Consider the following 17,938-nt stretch of genomic DNA (forward strand, 5'->3'; position numbering starts at 1 on the left):
ACCCCCCAAAAAAGTAACAACGCGCGCGCACACCCTGGGAACGCATGCACGTGCGATGCGTCCCTTTCGGTTCTAAAATGCCCTCTGTGTCCCTGCAACAGATAACACAGGACATCATGGCTAGACAGAGAAGAGATGAGCAAACCACAACAGGATGCACATCCAACCACACGTGTCCTTGCTATTGTCATCTACATAACTATTGCCTACTCACAAGGCCCAGATAACTGCACTACTTTATATGTTGCCGATGTTTTTTGTTGTGCCTTTGCTATTTTTTAGGCCTTTGTTTTTAAACCCTGTAGCACTTTGAGATCTGTAAAAAAGTAAAGTGTGTTACAAATAAAATGTATTATTATTATTATTATAACTTTATTATATTAAATATTATAACCTTTATCAGCACAGCGCTGCAATGCAATGCCCTGATTGATGTACATAGACATGTCAGTTTAGACACTAACACTATGAACTGCCACAACCAGGGCTCACTGCTTATCATTAAACACATTTCTCTGCTCATTACTGCCACAACTGCTCACCTATACAACACAGCCTGGAGTTAGTACCATAGACTGCATATTCCACTGACTACTGCCACAGCAGACTACTATCACGTAACAGTACGGCTCCCCTACACTTCCATCTACCCATATTACTATAGCTGTACATTTACCTTTTCTTTTCCTACATCACACCGCTGATCATAGCACATATTACAATTAATACAGTTCCATTGTTATTTTTCCTTTCTCTTTTGTCTTATCAACAACCAAGACAACATGGCCGAACAACCAAGTTACTCTCATACTTACAAAGAGCATGTGGTTAGTGATCACACTTACTGCACAACCCAACGGATGTTTTTCAATTCACACCTTTTCTATGTTCTGCCATTGTCACACCACCCTACAGTTATTTCCTGCAGATGTTGAACATTTCTACCCTACTGCCAACTAATACTTGACTTCAGCCTTTAACTGCTTTTCAGATGTTCTTTGAGCAATTTCCCCTCATTCTACTGCTACTTAAATTTCATATATCCCACGTTAGTGATGTGCAGGTCAGGTTTTTTTATGACCCGCGGGTCCCGTATTTATTAATAATTTGATCCGCCCCAACGCCAAAACGATATAAAAAAACAACGTATATCGGACGATATATCGGCACACCCCTAACCTCTACCCAAATTCGGTTGCTTTACACTACACTGCTTGATGAAAAATACCATTTTCTAAAAACACTCCAATCCACCAATCCTACACCTACAACCTTAAGAGTCTCTAAAGGTAGGGTAGGTGATAGTTTTTGGTTAAAACAAACAAAAAAAATTCTGATAGTAATCATTGCTATAGAGTGTTTGTTCAGTCACAGGGGTCTCCATGTCTCTCTAGCTCTAAACAGACATTTTCAGGTAGGTGACAAAATGTCAGCCAATCAGGAGAGAGTACCCATTTATCAGCTTTATTTTTTATAGTGTTCCAGTTACAATTTTGTCGGCTCATTTATTTGTCATCACTTCCAATTTCAATCTGTATCCTGACTGAGTTGTCCATCCTAATTGGATAAAATAAAAATGCATTTTCTGTTTAATAAAGCACTGGAGACATGGAGACTCTTATTATTGAACAAACACTATAGCAATGAGTACTATCAGAATATAGAGCTATTTAACCCCTACCTTTATGATTTTTATAAAAACACACACACACACACACACACACACACACACACACACACACACACACACACACACACACACACACACACACACAAGTTCCACTGTGATGGGGGCTGTACGTGAGACTGTGGTTTGACACACAGACTGCTTCCTTTGTAGAGAGTGAGGACTCTAATACCAGCCTAGTATTCAGTGTTTATGTACTGTAGGTTATTTTATAGTCTGTTTTCACTAACAAGTCTAAAGACTAGAACATATCTTGTAGTACTTCACACCGATACTAAAACAGAGGTAACTGGGCTGGTGAATGTAAGGAACGCCTGTTTGAATGGGTTTGAATGGGTGACAACATCACACTGGACTCCCAATATTGTTAAACAATAGGCCAAGCATTTATCAACCATGAGGTCTTTGACAGCAACTTGCCCTTGGAATCGTCCTCATTTTCTCACTAGAGACACAGATTTCACTTAACATTTCACATATTCTAAAATGTCCTTTTGCACACCTACTGCACTTAGGACAGTTAAATGTGGAGAGAAAAGGAAATGTCCCGCAGAACGTCTTCTCTTAAAACTATATATTTATTTAGGAACAACGTTTCGGTCCAACTGCCCTTCAGGTCAGGGATCTGATGATGTCATAGTCAAGTCATCATAGTCTGTTGTCAAACTATTACAAATATAAAATTATCCATTAGATTCCTGGTAAATCAAGTGATGTAATCATTTACTGTATGAGACATCACACTGTGTCGTCTCTCTCTTATTTCCCTGTTTAACACAGCAGTCGTTACACCTCACTGCATAGGAAGTAGAAATGTTTTTCAGAGTCATTCATCTCAGGAAAGGATGGGGCACACACTGCCCTATGTGCTCCTCTGTGAGTATATCACTATTATTACTAGTAGGTCTATTGATCTAGTATTTGAACCATTTCTATGAAGGAATACATGGCTGTACTTAAACACAATTTTGTTAAAGTTAAGCTGCTGACAGTAAAATTTTGTCAATATGTTGTACTTTTTTATGTAGGATCTCCACCAATATTTTCACCTTTATCATTTCAACAATATATGAATTTACTATTAACAGTCACGATGCAACTATATACAGTACAAAGACACTCTATAGCAGGGGTAGGCAACCTTAGGCACGGGTGCCAACATTGGCACAGGGGAGGGTGATCACTGGTACACTGACATAAGTGTGAGAGAGAGGATTTTTATTTTTAAATGAAATACTCCAAATAAAAGTTTAGTCAGTTAGATTAAGTCTCCTCACATCTATATAGAAATTACATCCTGCACATAATTCTACCTTCATTCAAACTCCTAACTCTGACTGGGGAGGAGTCTAATGATCATTACATCCTGATGTGAAAGAAAATATTTATAAAGAAGGAAAAAAGAAAGTTATGTATGGACAATCAAAATCAGTTGGAATATTTCATTTTGATGTGGTGTCATAATTCTAATTAATGTTGTTATGGCACACTGACCAAGAAAATGAAAACATGGCACTTCATGTCAAAAAGGTTTGCTGACCCCTGCCCCACTCCTATAGCATAACACCATTTATTTATTTTTACACATTACCAAAGCTGCAAAACATTTGATGGATATTAGAATTTTATTGCAAACTAGACCAGTTTTTAAAGCAAACGTATCTTCATATTAATAGTCCTCATGAATGCTCATTATAAGATGGCACCATTTAATGATGTCATCATTTATTAAGTGTTAATAACTTTGTTAGCAGAATGGACACACTATTGTCGTTTGTTATTTGTTGTTATTGAACTTGAGTCAACTGTAGTTGTCTGTAGTTGTCTATATTAGGAATAAAATACAGATATTAATGCTTAGCTTCATATTATCTCATCAAATATATTTCAGTGCTGAGTAGTAGCTTCCTCTTCTATGGACACAGTGAAGGTGAAGTTTGATTTACTATCTATTATGTTTATTCACTCAAAATCATATTTGTTGTGTTTATGTGTGTCCGTGCATGCTTTTGTGTCCGTGCATGCTTTTGTGTGTGTGTGTGTGTGTGTGTGTGTGTGTGTGTGTGTGTGTGTATGTGTGTGTGTGTGTGTGTGTGTGTGTGTGTGTGTGTGTGTGTGTGTGTGTGTGTGTGTGTGTGTGTGTGTGTGTGTGTGTGTGTGTGTGTGTGTGTGTGTGTGTGTGTGTGTGCGCGTGCGTGTGTGCGTTTATTACTGGAGCCCTTTTTCCTACATTTGAATTTCTTGGTGTTATATCCATTTGTTGTATTATATCATTTGCGAGAAATACTGAGGCTCACAGTTCTATCTTATTTCTCTGTCATAAATAACAGCTGCACCAAAAACTAATTTGACGGCAGACAGAACTCGTGTACTGACATCAAATAGCGTGACCCTCACCTGTACTGTGGAAGACAGTAGAGCTTCATGGAACATCTACTGGTACAGATACGATATACAACTGGATGTGACAGATCAGTCAACCTACACATTCAGTCCCTCCAATATCTCAGAGAGTGGAAAATACTGGTGTCGTGGAGGGAAAGGAGACCCACCATACTACTACACACAATACAGCAACTCAGTTTATATTGCCGTCTCTGGTGAGTTACTGTTTTTACAAATTGTATGCTTTATACTTATTTTATTCTTATGAAAAAACTAACAATCGAAAGGTTTAAGCAGCTTCCTAAATTCAAAGCTGTAATTTGTTCAAAGATAATATTTTACCTATGTACCTTCAGCTTTTAGTTATGTGATTAAAATGTGCATTTAGTTGAAATTAAAACTTAGATATTTTATGGTTTCACTCAAATTGATCAAGACTAAGTGATGAATATGGGTCTATTGTCATTAACAGAATGCAACCATTGTTCTTTAGTGGATAAGTGGTTAGCACTGCTACCTCATAGCAAGAGTGTGGAGTTTTTCTGTGTGGAATTTACATATTCTCAGGTGGGTTTCCTGCAGAAATACATGTTAGGTAGTCAGGGACATGCTCCTGTCAGTGCTCCTCACCAAGGGTGACCTTAAAGGGGTATTTTGGTTACTTTCTTACCTTTTATGGTACAGTATAACATTTTCATAACTCCATCCCGGGTCCGCCACAGCTTAAAACGTGCGCCAACAGGCCTTGCGTTAGATAACGTATTTTCATATATATATATATATTTTTGTGAGATCTGACGTTCATAGTGACAGAACACTATGGAACCAAAAAAAAAAACTGAAGTCTCTCTAGACGAGATTTCAATCTCGTCTAGAGAGACTTCCGTTTTTATTTTTGTATTATTTTTTGCGGTGTTCTGTCACTATGAAGGTCAGAAAAAAGAAAAGAAAAAAAAAGCTATTAAAATACGCGAGGCCTATTGGCGCACGTTTTAAGCTGTGGCGGACCAGGGATGGAGTTATGACATTTTTCTACTGTACCATTCATCCTAAGATAGCATAACATCATAGAAAAGGTAAGAAAACCGTGGTCCAAAATACCCCTTTAAAGTTGGATGTGGTGCTCAGGTGCAGCTCAGTGGCTGCTATTAACCATCCTAAATTAGTCAGGGGGATGGGTTAAATACAGAAGATGTATTTACCCACAAGAATCAATAAAGTATTACTCAACTTAACTATGTGTTACTTCTACAGAGGCACCTGTGCCTGTCTTCAGCAAACACCCTGACTGGTCTGATCATTTCATTGGAGAGAATGTTAGTCTGAGCTGTACGATACAGGAAGGACGTGCCTCTGACTGGGAGTACTCATGGTGGAAGTACTCTAACGAAATCAAGAATTACATAGAACATGAAAATGTAACAAGTCCTTCTGAAAAGAATACCAGCGTTCAATACAAGTGTAGAGGTCAACGCAAGCAGGACCAACAATTATCCAAATTCAGCGATCCCATCACTATGACTATTAAAGGTATGTATATTCTGTATAGTTTTGATGATTCTATACTGTGCTTTCTTCACACTGTGCTTTCCATTCCTCCACCTTGTGGACTGCTCACAATAAATCACATCATGTTTTTTCCTCAGCATTTGTATAGATTCGTCACTTCGTCATTACATCAGAATATAGGATTTGTAGTACTTTTCATGTACTGTAACTCAAGTGTGCACAGTTACAGGAAAGAGAGTAGGTACAACAATGTTATGTAAAAATGTATGCATAACATACTAAATAACATATAGCTGCCTGTGAACAGCAATTACATTGTGCTGGGCAAGGAAAGGAAAAACATGAAGAGGATTTTTTTCTTGACAATATAGCCATAGAATTTTTGATATCTTATGTCCAACTTCTGGCAGACATTTTTGCATAATTGGGTCATCAAAATCAGCAGTTGATGGAGATGCATCCATCCTCCCAACCACTGTCCAAGCCATAGAGCCCCACCGCTAGGGGGAGCTAAAACATAATTTAAGTTTAGGTATTATTTTACAGATGGTTTACTTTAGGTATGGGTTTGGAATGGGTTAATTAATTAATGGTAATTTTGTTTTATGTTCATCTACTTTTAAAAGGGAAATTCCACTCAGATGCTCTCTTTCTACTCTGTGTATTCATGTTTTTAAATATACATTCCAGTCAAAATGGTTTTCCTATTTAGTCAGTGCATATGATTTTAAAGATATATTCCACTAATGGTGAAAGCTAGCGCACGGTTTCTCCAGGAAGTGCATGTTGTAGTTTAACGTTTTTCTTCTTAATCTGATTCTGAACAACAGATCAACCAAAGGCCACACTGAAAGCTAACCTAACAGAAATACCTGTAGGGGGCAGTGTTACACTGGCCTGCTCTGTGGAGGAGTCATCTGGATGGAAATACTACTGGTACCAAACATGGTACCAAGGTACCACAAAGTCACTGATCAAGCAAGATGGTAAAGGACGAATCAGTGTGTCAAAAGAAGGATTCTACTGGTGCAGAGGAGGGAGAGGAGAACCAGTTTACTACACTCAATACAGTGATGCAGTCACCATGACCAGAATCTGTGAGTAATTTAATTTACTGTTATTAAAAACAAAAACAAAAAAACATACAGTGGAGGAGAAAAAAAGTAAAACATATTGCACATTTTTACAGCATGGCTGAAGGTCAAGCCATCCAGAATAGGGTCTGTCTGTATACAGTACACAGGAAGTAAACAAGTCAGTAAGTTATGCCATAGTGAAACTTGTGAAGAATGTGAACGCTGTATTGTAGAAGTGTAATCTATACACGTAAAACTTGGTTGGGATTTATTTTTCAGTGAATCTCTTAATTATTCATTGTTCTTGGAAAGCAGTTTTGTACTTCTAGGTGCATTTAGCATACATATTTATAAAGATCACTATTCCCTTTTGGCCGTAGGAGACAAGACTGTCATCACACTATAGTTGACTGCCCAAAAGCAACCAGCAGCTTGTGACAATGATGCCATCTGGATTTTCATTTAAACAACTAATAACTAGCTATCATCAGCTAAATATTGGACAGGGAGGACAGGGAGGTTGTTGTTAGACTCTTATGTTTTGTTCTGTTTAGAATCAAGCTTCTAACCAGATAATTCTATATGTATTCTATATGTATCTACAGTATATGTATCTATATATTGCATTCTATTTTGGATTTCTTAATGGAAGTGGACAGTAGGTCTGTTGTAGTCCTGCAGTCCAGTTGGCCTCAGATATTCAGTGGAGAGACCATCACTCTCAAGTGTGAGATACAGGGGAGAGGTGACACCGAGTGGAATTATGAATGGAAAACAACCAGTTCATCTTCAGACAGACCAGTAAACCAAGCTGAATTGAGGATCAACAGTGTCTCTAAGTCTCACGGCGGAGACTACATGTGTAAGGGCCGTCCCACAAATGATCTGCAGTCTTCAACATGGTGGAGTGGTGCTGTTAAATTGACTGTGTTAGGTAAGTCAGAATGTATCTCAGTTAGGCTATACAGAAAATATTATGAATTATCTTTTGTGCAGCCTCCAGGAAATGCATGAAACATCAATATCTTCAACAGCATGTCCTGTCAAACAGTAAACAATGTCTTAATCCAGAGATACTGTATGTGCTTTCCAACAGACAAACCCCTGTCTGTTTTGAGTTTGTCTCCACAATGGTTGAGTCCTGGAGCCTCAGTGACTCTGAACTGTGATGTTACAGAATCATCTGCAGGCTGGATGTTCTACTGGTACAGAGCTGTTCCTAAACCATCATACAACTCCTACACTTATGAGCTCTTATCTGGTAGCCACAATGGAACTGTAGAGGGTTCCTACATCATTCATGGTGCTACAGGCACAGGAGGATATATGTGTAAAGCTGGGAGAGGAGACCCAGTGTATTACACTGAGGAGAGTAAACTTCAGTTTGAGTGGGCTGGTGGTGAGTGTGACTCATAAATTAATTAATCATTATTCATTCTTCTACATTGTTTTCTTTAAATCTCTCTCTCTCTCTCTCTCTCTCTCTCTCTCTCTCTCTCTCTCTCTCTCTCTCTCTCTCTCTCTCTCTCTCTCTCTCTCTCTCTCTCTCTCTCTCTCTCTCTCTCTCTCTCTCTCTCTCTCTCTCTCTCTGATCCTGTGTTGTGTTTTAGATCTTCATTCTTCAGCTCCTCTCACAGTAAGTTCTAACAGAACTCAACACTTCATAAATGAGTCTGTCTCACTGAGCTGTGAAGGAAATTCTACTGAATGGAAAGTGAAGAAGTTAATTAAGGAAGGATCCCTGTCAGAGTGTTCATCTAACAGAGTCTCAGTGAGCAGATACAGGTATACATGCAATGTTGGCCTCTATACACACAGCAGTGGAGTGTACTGGTGTGAGTCTGGATTGGGAGAGTACAGCAATGCTGTCAACATCACAGTACATGGTGAGTCCATTTACTTCATTCACTACCTAACAATATAAAATGCATTACAACAACTCATTAAAAGCGTGTTTTTGTATTTGCTCAGCTTGAATCCTAACATGTGGACTGTTTTTAACTTGTTAACTGTTTTACAGATGGTTCTGTCATCCTAGTGAGCCCTGTCCACCCTGTGACTGAGGGACATCCTGTGACTCTTCAATGCAAACATGAAAAAGACTCATCACTCTCTAACGTGGACTTTTATAGAAATGACAAACTGGTCCAAAATAAAACCAATGGAGAGATGATCATACCTGCTGTATCTAAGTCTGATGAGGGATTCTACAAGTGTAAATATTCTGGAGGAGAATCACCACAGAGCTGGATGACAGTGAGATGTGAGTATACTGACATCAATTTCTCATTTTCTTTTGCATATGCAAATTAAATACTGTATAAATGAATTAAAAGCACAAATTAATTTACATAAGACCTACTTTGTCATACTTCTGTGTTACATGTAGGGTAAGAATGAGGAAAAATCGGGTTTTACTCTGGAAGAATTACACTTAGTACCAACTATTGGTATTTAACTATTACACAATAACAAACATGACAGTGGTTTCACAGGTTTCTCAAATGCTTCAAACTATTGTTTGAACCATTATACTATACCCTAATGTAAAAATGTTGTTGCTGTTATTTTCCTTGCCGTTGTACTGTCTCAACCTTCAGTGTCTGGATCTGTGGAACAGAGTTCTCCACATGTAGTGGGACTGATTGTGGGACTTCTTGTTGTGATTCTACTGACCATCCTTCTGCTCCTGTTGTATCGATACAGAACATTCAATGGTGAGAACCACTCAAATAGGGATTGCATCTTTAAAAAAACTCATGCAGGGAAATTGTCCTGTCCTCCTACACACACTGAACAGCAGAAGACTGGTTTGTAGTGTAAAACACTAATTAACATATTTTGCTCTTTTTATTACAGATCCATGTTGGAACAGGTAGGTACAGCTCTCTGTTTCTAGGGCTGTCCCCCACTGACTGCTGACACCTTTATGTTATCCCTGTGTGTGTGTGTGTGTGTGTGTGTGTGTGTGTGTGTGTGTGTGTGTGTGTGTGTGTGTGTGTGTGTGTGTGTGTGTGTGTGTGTGTGTGTGTGTGTGTGCGCGCGCATCTCTTATCTTAATTATAACATTGGCCACAGAAGATCTTGTTAAATATTTATCTTGAAATAGATTCGTCAAGTGCCAGGGAACCAATCAGGACTCAGACCAGATGACCAACCAGAGAGGAAGTGCAGATGATGGATACTCCCCACGTCAACGTCAACATGGTCAGCCTTTCAACCAATCACAATCGATCAGTCACATAACAGCTGATCAGTAACACTAACATTACTGCTTGAGAATTGTACTTCAACCAACCAACCAATCAATCAGCAGCTACAAAACAGGCATTATTTTGCCACAAGAAATAATGCTTCATGTGGTTTTAACATGTGTTCTACTTGAATCCATTTAAACAAAAGTTTGTACAGATAGTTTCAACCAACGGCTGTAACAGTAAAGACACTGATCATGTCAGCCTCTCTATTTTCCTTTACCATTAGGTGATGCCACCATCTATGAAACAATCAAAGGCGAGAAGAGGGAGCCGTTAGATTTAACAGAATCATAGACATTAAGGTGGAGATGATTTGAACTGGAAATTGAATTTAAGAATGTCTATGTTTCTTTCTTTCAGACAAACCTACAGCTGATTCCAGCGATGTCACATATTCAAAGATTGAACTGAAATATATGGGCAAGAAACACAACGGTGGGCAAACAAAAGATCATGAAATAAATATGAAATACAATTAGATGATTTGAACTGGTAATTGAATTTAAGAATGTCTATGTTTCTTTCTTTCAGACAAACCTACAGCTGATTCCAGTGATGTCACATATTCAAAGATTGAACTGAAATATATGGGCAAGAAACACAAGGGTGGGCAAACAAAAAAATCATGAAATAAATATGAAATACGATTAGGAGAAGATGATTTGAACTGATAATTGAATTTAAGGATGTCTATTTCTTTCTTTCAGACGAGCCTACAGCTGAGTCCAGTGATGCAACATACTCAAAGATTGAACTAAAATATATTGGCAAGAAACACAAGGGTGAGCGAACAAAAAATATGAAATTAATATAAACTATAATTAAGGTGGAGTCTATGGACTGTATAGTAGTGTTTTTCTTTAACACAGCCCATATTGGGTGTGTATGAGTGGGTGCTTGTGTGAGCTACAGTATGTTGTCACTTGTTACTCATGCACAAGAGGAAATAACACCATACATTTTTATTTTGTCTCAGCCGCATAAACTAGATGAACTACAACACACTGTCTATCACATAAAGCAGGCTCTGTCTTCTGTAGTGGCAGGAATTATAAGTATACCTTACTTCAATAGGACCCAAAAAAGTAATCCCCACAAAAGATCCGAGTGGATTGAATCAATTCATTTAATAACAAAATCAGAAGCTCCTGGAGAGTGCCACATGCAATGCAAGCCTCTTTAATACAGGTCAGGGGTTCCCTTATCTACTTATATAAAGGGCGAATTGCTACTTCCGCCACTGACGCCCACAGCCATTCCATTCATTTGGACCTCTCGCCTGCTGACGCCATACCCACAGCATTGATTTCGACTAAACACAACAACTACATCTGACATCTCACCACAACACCAGCCACAACGTGCACGCTGAATTTACGGGTGGCGTAGGGTACTTCTCATTGCTCACTACACATTTTCCAACTCGCAACATAATTAATTCTACTCACCACATTACGATCACACCGGACGGGGAAACACTTTCGCACCGTTTACCGTCAGCACAACCGAACGCCGACGGCCACAGCCGACACAACACGAAGCGGCGGCCATTGAAATCACTCGCAACAGTATGCAAGGGATAATGCATGGGCCTCATTATTGACATTTAAAGCCCTTCAGGGCGATTAACCACCATTATCCCGCTTATTACACGGCTACTTAATAAATACATAAATACATTTACCCAAAAGTAACAACAAAACGAAGTATTTCCTTGCTTACGGCAATGTAAGTATTGGGCTGGGCGGACAAGTACGCCTCGGAAAACTTATGAAAAAATACAATAAAAATCGCCCCAAAACACACTCGCCCCCCATTCTACATACTGCCGATTTGCCAGTAATACCGCCGGATTTGCCCCGGGGCGACTGTGTTTTGGGGCGAGCGTTTTGCTATTTCCCCCGTTGTTGCCTCGGAAAACAAATGACCAAATAAAAAAAAACTCGCCCCAAAACACACTCGCCCCCCATTCTATATACTGCCGATTTGCCTCTAATACCACCGGATTTGCCCCGGGGCGACTGTGTTTTGGGGCGAGCGTTTTGCTATTTCCCCCGTTGTTCACCCACGCTAAACAACGACTGTACTTTATCAGCGGAAAAAAAGTAGTCCGCGGTTGTTTGAAAAAGTAATGTCCGAAGTGGGAGTCAAACCCCGGCTCCCAGTGGTAGTGGGTGGGGAGTCCAATGATTATCGAAGTGCGCCACAGAGGCTTGTACTAGTGGTGTAAAGTAACAAAGTAGATTTACTCAAGTACAATTTTGAGGTATTCGTACTTTACTCGAGTATTTATCTCATATTATCCATTTTATTTTCAGCGTTCCCCTAGCGTAGCTTCCTGGTTACTATGTTGTTGTTAACTCTATGCGTCGTCCTCGCATCAAAGCCCCGCCTCGCAGCACCGCCCGCGCCTATAAAACAAGCGGTCCCCTGTCAATTTCCCTGGAATGCCAATTTCCCTGTGACATATACATAACAGGAGAACACAAATAGACAGAGTTTTGGTTGGTGGACGGGTCCATAAATGGTTATTTCTTAATGATATTGCTGAACAAGCTATACCAACAGGTGAAAACATGTTTTTCTTTCTGAACTGAGTAGTAAATAGACCTATATAGTCAACAGGTGTCCTCATAGTAGGGACTCACAGTTGCAATTCAACAGGAATGAAGGCATAGACTATAATGAAGCACAAGTCATTTTAGTATTGTCATATCTGGCCACCATACTTCATAACAGTGTACAATCGGTAGCTTCAGCATAGCATAGCTAAACATGAATAAAAGTGTTCCTAACAGAGAGTTTCCTCCACAGAGACGCCTGCTGATCCACTTGAGAGCTCTTTGTATCCTGAAGTGAAGACTGGATCAGCCACAGGTACATTGTGTTATGTAGCCTATAATCTTAAAACTCCACTGATTATGTGGGAAATTAACATTAGTCATTGGTCAAATGGTTTTGCAGGTCGAACTGATCCATTCTGTCACCTTTTCAGAACTTTTCGAATGTTAAGTCATTTCCATAGATATGACAAAACATTGCTTAAAAGAACACTGAATTACTTGTGTGTTGTGTGTTGTAGAAGGATCAGGAGAACCAGATGTGACTTACGCCCAGGTTAACCACCAATACAAACGCAAAGCAAAGAAGAAGAATGGTAGGTGAAATGTCTAACTCACATATAATACAATTAATTGTGTCTAAGAGCCTGCAGTATCAGTCTATGAACTTAACAAAATAGTGTAGGTCAACTACTACACACTGTCTTTATTTATTTATGATTATCTCTTCTTAGTGATTATTCTATCAATCACTTTTTAGATGAATAAAATAATCGAGACACGCTTGTTTATAATTACAAATCTATATAAATTATTTATCAACACAAAAAAATATTAATTTTATAATCGAGTACATCATTAGTCTGATTAACCACTTTTATACTTTGTCGTAAAACAGTGTCACACAAAAGATTGCCCATCTACAAGCTCACAACTACAAGATCGGCTATTTTCACTATTTTCGGATTTTTCCTTTTTAAATAATAGATTAAATCGATTGGTTCGATTAACCTCGGCTGTTGTTGCTTAGTAGTAGGCTACTGTATGTAAAAATCTGATTCCTAAGTTAGCAGCATTTTTGGAGGCCAGAAACGTATTAATTTTTTTCTAATTTACAATACTGTGTGTGTGTGTGCGTGTGCGTGTGCGTGTGTGTGTGTGCGTGTGTGTGTACTTGTGTGTTGTGTTGTACAGTAGAAGGAGCAGATAAACCAGATGAGACTTACGCCCAGGTTAACCCCAAAAACAAGTCAAAGAAGAAAGGTAGGTGAAAACATTTATATTCAATCACCTACAGTACAATGTCATGCATCTGTTGTATTGAAACATAATAATATACAGCTAATCCTGAAAAGACAGACACAGCCACATATGGTTAAAGACTGAAGCTGAGCAATCACACTGAGATAATCAGTTTGATTTAAATGTTAACGCACTTTTTATACTTTCTGCTAACATTTTCTGTGTACTATTTTAAATTCACTGAATGACCAGCTCCAGAGAAAACTGAAGATAGCGTTGATTCTCAGGTCAAACCAAAAAGGGTAAGTATATCTTGACTTCTTCATAGAAGTTCAAGTTGCCACCAGAATGATATCTTAATCAATAACAGTCAATGTATGTGGGTTAGAGTTGTAAGTTGTATGCTGTTGTTCTGTTTCAGGATGGTAAATGAAGATGTCAGGAAAACGTCATAAAGAGAAGACAACATGGAAGAAGCAGAGTTGTATTTATATCCACACTGACATTATGACAAATTGAATCCCATTTGAACTCATTTAACAGTCTTAAAGTTACATTGTGTGCCATGCAAAACCGATAGATAAACAAAGGGCAGCCAGCTCTCCTCTATAGCACATTCCCTTGGCCATAAAACTTCACACGAATCCAACAGCCAAAGTGAGACTTCAGCTTTGTGATCATGTCAAATGACAAGATAGTATAGGTTAAATGTACAGTATTAAGCAGTTAAATTGGTTACTATTTTTGTACAGATACAGACCATTGCAAGAGCCCTTGAGCCGATATGCAGTTGTCTTTTTGCGAATGGAAAATCTGCCATAATGCAGTGATAATCATAGATACTGTACAGTAGAGGGGGTGACAGGGCCAGAGGTACACAGGGGCAGGGGACGGCTCAGTCCACCCATAATTGCCACGATCCATTCAATAATTAGAACAAATATTTTTACAAGGTACTGTATATGGTCTGTTAGCTCTTCATTACAGAATAACAGTAACTCATAAAAGCAGTGGTAGTGGGTGGGGAGTCCAATGATTATCGAAGTGCGCCACAGAGGCTTGTACTAGTGGTGTAAAGTAACAAAGTAGATTTACTCAAGTACAATTTTGAGGTATTCGTACTTTACTTGAGTATTTCTCTCATATTATCCATTTTATTTTCAGCGTTCCCCTAGCGTAGCTTCCTGGTTACTATGTTGTTGTTAACTCTATGCGTCGTCCTCGCATCAAAGCCCCGCCTCGCAGCACCGCCCGCGCCTATAAAACAAGCGGTCCCCTGTCAATTTCCCTGGAATGCCAATTTCCCTGTGACATATACATAACAGGAGAACACAAATAGACAGAGTTTTGGTTGGTGGACGGGTCCATAAATGGTTATTTCTTAATGATATTGCTGAACAAGCTATACCAACAGGTGAAAACATGTTTTTCTTTCTGAACTGAGTAGTAAATAGACCTATATAGTCAACAGGTGTCCTCATAGTAGGGACTCACAGTTGCAATTCAACAGGAATGAAGGCATAGACTATAATGAAGCACAAGTCATTTTAGTATTGTCATATCTGGCCACCATACTTCATAACAGTGTACAATCGGTAGCTTCAGCATAGCATAGCTAAACATGAATAAAAGTGTTCCTAACAGAGAGTTTCCTCCACAGAGACGCCTGCTGATCCACTTGAGAGCTCTTTGTATCCTGAAGTGAAGACTGGATCAGCCACAGGTACATTGTGTTATGTAGCCTATAATCTTAAAACTCCACTGATTATGTGGGAAATTAACATTAGTCATTGGTCAAATGGTTTTGCAGGTCGAACTGATCCATTCTGTCACCTTTTCAGAACTTTTCGAATGTTAAGTCATTTCCATAGATATGACAAAACATTGCTTAAAAGAACACTGAATTACTTGTGTGTTGTGTGTTGTAGAAGGATCAGGAGAACCAGATGTGACTTACGCCCAGGTTAACCACCAATACAAACGCAAAGCAAAGAAGAAGAATGGTAGGTGAAATGTATAACTCACATATAATACAATTAATTGTGTCTAAGAGCCTGCAGTATCAGTCTATGAACTTAACAAAATAGTGTAGGTCAACTACTACACACTGTCTTTATTTATTTATGATTAACTCTTCTTAGTGATTATTCTATCAATCACTTTTTAGATGAATAAAATAATCGAGACACGCTTGTTTATAATTACAAATCTATATAAATTATTTATCAACACAAAAAAATATTAATTTTATAATCGAGTACATCATTAGTCTGATTAACCACTTTTATACTTTGTCGTAAAACAGTGTCACACAAAAGATTGCCCATCTACAAGCTCACAACTACAAGATCGGCTATTTTCACTATTTTCGGATTTTTCCTTTTTAAATAATAGATTAAATCGATTGGTTCGATTAACCTCGGCTGTTGTTGCTTAGTAGTAGGCTACTGTATGTAAAAATCTGATTCCTAAGTTAGCAGCATTTTTGGAGGCCAGAAACGTATTAATTTTTTTCTAATTTACAATACTGTGTGTGTGTGTGCGTGTGCGTGTGCGTGTGTGTGCGTGTGCGTGTGTGTGTACTTGTGTGTTGTGTTGTACAGTAGAAGGAGCAGATAAACCAGATGAGACTTACGCCCAGGTTAACCCCAAAAACAAGTCAAAGAAGAAAGGTAGGTGAAAACATTTATATTCAATCACCTACAATGTCATGCATCTGTTGTATTGAAACATAATAATACAGCTAATCCTGAAAAGACAGACACAGCCACATATGGTTAAAGACTGAAGCTGAGCAATCACACTGAGATAATCAGTTTGATTTAAATGTTAACGCACTTTTTATACTTTCTGCTAACATTTTCTGTGTACTATTTTAAATTCACTGAATGACCAGCTCCAGAGAAAACTGAAGATAGCGTTGATTCTCAGGTCAAACCAAAAAGGGTAAGTATATCTTGACTTCTTCATAGAAGTTCAAGTTGCCACCAGAATGATATCTTAATCAATAACAGTCAATGTATGTGGGTTAGAGTTGTAAGTTGTATGCTGTTGTTCTGTTTCAGGATGGTAAATGAAGATGTCAGGAAAACGTCATAAAGAGAAGACAACATGGAAGAAGCAGAGTTGTATTTATATCCACACTGACATTATGACAAATTGAATCCCATTTGAACTCATTTAACAGTCTTAAAGTTACATTGTGTGCCATGCAAAACCGATAGATAAACAAAGGGCAGCCAGCTCTCCTCTATAGCACATTCCCTTGGCCATAAAACTTCACACGAATCCAACAGCCAAAGTGAGACTTCAGCTTTGTGATCATGTCAAATGACAAGATAGTATAGGTTAAATGTACAGTATTAAGCAGTTAAATTGGTTACTATTTTTGTACAGATACAGACCATTGCAAGAGCCCTTGAGCCGATATGCAGTTGTCTTTTTGCAAATGGAAAATCTGCCATAATGCAGTGATAATCATAGATACTGTACAGTAGAGGGGGTGACAGGGCCAGAGGTACACAGGGGCAGGGGACGGCTCAGTCCACCCATAATTGCCACGATCCATTCAATAATTAGAACAAATATTTTTACAAGGTACTGTATATGGTCTGTTAGCTCTTCATTACAGAATAACAGTAACTCATAAAAGCAACTGTAGAGGCGGCAGTAAACTTTATGTGTGGGCTGTAGGCTGCCCCAACCAATCACAACTATACAGTAGTAATATTTTTTTTGTGCTTTTAAAAAATATATATATTTCATTGGCTAAGCATAATGACAAGTTGTACACACTCTACCAGAAGAAACGTGGTCACACACCACTTTTGAATTTTGAGCAGATAAGATTGTATTTTTGTATATTTTTTGGTAAATATTTCTTGCAGTGCAAATGCAATATGTTATACATTCTTGGTACCTATGAAAGAGGGATTTGGTGGTATTGGTCCATGAGAAATGGAAAAACAAGATTGTTTTTGGGGTAAAAAACAAGGGGGTTTATACTAGGAGAAACCACGAGACTGGTGCTGAAGACTAGACATTGTATTTTATTGTAGTTTTCTCAATTATTTTTGCTTTTGTTGTTGGCCTACGTAGAATACTATTTCTATTTTAAGGTAATAAAATCAGGCTAATGATTTTATTATAACTGAATGTAAAGCTGACTGATGATTGGTGAAGGGAAAGGGAAAAAAGGATAGGATTCTATAATAAAAAAAA

At 38.4% G+C, this 17,938-nt stretch overlaps 1 long non-coding RNA gene across 1 annotated transcript; it reads left to right on the plus strand.

Moving 5' to 3' along the window:
- The first annotated feature begins 16,319 nt into the window (after positions 1 to 16,319).
- On the plus strand, positions 16,320 to 17,305 carry LOC308102005. The gene is made up of 3 exons (XR_013934600.1): positions 16,320 to 16,389; positions 16,614 to 16,663; positions 16,783 to 17,305. It is a non-coding gene; the product is annotated as an uncharacterized lncRNA (long non-coding RNA).
- The last annotated feature ends 633 nt before the right edge of the window (positions 17,306 to 17,938 follow it).

This window comes from Gymnoscopelus braueri, assembly GCF_963280865.1.
Source record: "Gymnoscopelus braueri genome assembly, chromosome: 15".
In the NCBI taxonomy this organism is placed as follows: Eukaryota; Metazoa; Chordata; class Actinopteri; order Myctophiformes; family Myctophidae; genus Gymnoscopelus; species Gymnoscopelus braueri.